This window comes from Cydia fagiglandana, chromosome 6 (assembly GCF_963556715.1).
Source record: "Cydia fagiglandana chromosome 6, ilCydFagi1.1, whole genome shotgun sequence".
In the NCBI taxonomy this organism is placed as follows: Eukaryota; Metazoa; Arthropoda; class Insecta; order Lepidoptera; family Tortricidae; genus Cydia; species Cydia fagiglandana.
Window position 1 is genome coordinate 18368663 of NC_085937.1, and position 2994 is coordinate 18371656.

Sequence of the window (2994 nt, forward strand, 5' to 3'; positions counted from 1 at the left end):
AAACTAAACATTTTAAAAGGAATGTAAATAAGTACTTGTACTTTAAAGTTTAGTTAGAAGTTACTATTAGTAAAGTATGGCGTAATTTAATTTAGTCTAGATTCATATAGGATTATAGGATAGGTATGTAAACCTATTCGAATTCGAACATCTATATAGTCTAGTAGAGTCGAGCTAAGCTAACTTTAAGAGTGTTAACATAATGGTCAAAGTGTGAAAATAATATGTGTACTTTCACAATGTATCACAGCAGTAAAGTGAAAAGTTAGCGTGGTTCAACTCTACCAGGATGATTTACTCCATACAATAGCGCGTGACAAAATTAAATGGCAAAGTTAAGGTAACGTATCATTTAACTCCAGTGGCCCATTTTATAAAGCTACAAGTTACAATTTACAAGCGGAAGTCTCTTTCTAACCCTATGTTTTAGAACGAGACTTCCGCTTGTAAATTGTAACTTGTAGCTTTATAAAATAGGCCACAGTTGCCTATTTTATAAAGCTACAAGTTACAATTTACAAGCGGAAGTCTCGTTCTAACACATAGGGTTAGAAAGAGACTTCCGCTTGTAAATTGTAACTTGTAGCTTTATAAAATAGGCCACAGAGCGCCTACCGCTACCACGAAAGAAGAAAAACGGTAATTCCGTTGTCTTTCTCTATCGCTCTTCTATATTCGTGCGATAGAGAGGCAGATAACGAAATTGCGATTTTCGTGGTAGGCCTCTGCCCGTTATTAACTTTGCACACGACTGCGGCACCTGAGGGCCAACCGCCAAGCCCGTTTGACGTGTTGCATCTCTGTTCCACTTATAAATTCGTACGTAAGTGTGACAGGGAGGAAAAACGTCGAAGGTGCTTCGGGGTAGGCCCTCTGCTCAACGGTTCTTGATCACATTCGATTTTTCACATAATTATGTAAAGTTGGGTAAAAAAATGGGCTAGCACTATTTTCGTCTGCCACGCAGTACATAATATACCGGGTGTGGCCTGTAATATGAGCAAAAAATTTAACCGTAGGCTGTACTCCTCATACTGACCAACATTTGTTCAGCGACTTTTAAAAATAACTTGTAGTTTGATTTTTAATACACTTTAAAGTTTATTCTAAGACGCAATGTATTGCGAATGTTGTTATGTTTAAGGCGTGACAAGCAACGTCAGTCACATTGATAATGGCGTGGTGATGGCGTCCATTGAAGATAATATTTATTTTGTATGAAAAATAGCGAGTCTAAATACTTCATCATTTTTAAAAGTTGTTGAACAAAAATGTCACCGTTTGAGGAGTACAATCTATGTTTTAATTATTTGCTCGTGTTACAGGCCACACCCGGTATAAGTAGTCGATATACAGGGTGTTTGGTACATCGTTTGCCAAATTAAAACGGCAGATAGGTTGAGTCACTTGCTATCTTCCCAGGCCTAGAAATTTTTAAATTTGCGCACAGTTTTTTTCAGTTCTATGGCAGTTTTTCGTAAATTTAAAATTTTAACTTGTGAGGTAGTAAAAAAAACATGGCCAATTTTTTTTCTAGACATGAGCAGATAGCAAATGACTCAACCTATCTGCCGTTTTAATTTGGCAAACGATGTACCAAACACCCTGTATTTTACTGCTAAGGTCAAATAAGGTCATCTCGCTGACAGCTTGACAAGCGAGTAACATGGTAACGTACCCACTGATATTTTTTGATAATTCGTATACCTTATTCCAAAGACATACGGTACACTATTAGTGGTAATAACCTCCTAAGGCCCAATGTCCTACCTATAGTACGTCTTCAGTTCGATGAAATTTAAATCCTATTTAATTGGAACAGAGTCGCTTTTACTTTGTTTCGTAAAATTTTCCATCAACGCAAAATCAACTCTATTTCTTACCCTATAGGTTCAAATTTCCTTAGCAAATTTTAGCTTTTTATTTGTATGGCTGGGCCTTATAGGAGGATAAAATTATGCATGAGTTTTTATAGTTTTTAAACACACGACGGCTTTACAAATGGCACTCCTTATAAATATGCTAATAAGCCTATTCATCTTTTCATCGCAAATCGCTTTTTTATAAACCATGGTATGATGTTGGCAAACAAGTGTACGGACAAACTAATGGTAAGCAGACATAACAGCTTAATAAAATTTGGGTATTTGTTTTATAGGGGAGCAAAGTTGTTGTAGCCCCTCGTGCTAGTTTAAACCCCAGCAAGCGAATGATTTCATAATTTCGAATCTTGAGCGTTACGAGGGTTTGGAGGCACGACGGTTAAAAAAACTTTGCTGAGATACAAAAATTTCATCGCAACACCGCGAAGAACACACTAGCTGTAAAACATTAATAATCGAATCCAAAATGAATGGTTTTTAAATATATTTTTCAAAGTTATCAGGTTATCACTAAAAAGTCCATCCCACCAGCCAACAGGAGGAAATAACTCAAAATCGGCACCAAATTAGTTTACCACACTAGATGATAAAATGGAATTTTTCTATCTGCATGTCTTTGAAGAATAGTAAGTAACTTTACATTTACAATCTGGTGTTATGAGAATTAGAGATGCAACGGATAGTTGTTTGGCCGGATACAGGATACTGGATATTCGGCCTGATCATCGGCCGAATATCCGGTATCCGGCCGCCGAATATTCGGCCAGCGGAACTATACCTAAATTTCGGTTTTTCAGGTGCGCATTCTGCAGGTTTGACCTGTTTCCTAGTGAACGTTCGCGCGGACTCATTTCTAGGTTCGAAATGAGTGCGCGTGCAAGGCAGTGGAATGTTTAAATTGTTTTAAAACAATAGACAAGTACGATTATGACCGTGACTGTTTCTTAAATCTAATTGTTTACTCCGAAATCAAGCAATGTTACTATCCGGTATCCGGCCGGATGGTATATCACTATCCGGTATCCGGCCGGATATTAATATAATGACCAGATAGGCCGGATACCGGATAGTAACCGAATATCCGGTGCATCTCTAATGAGAATTAATGTCT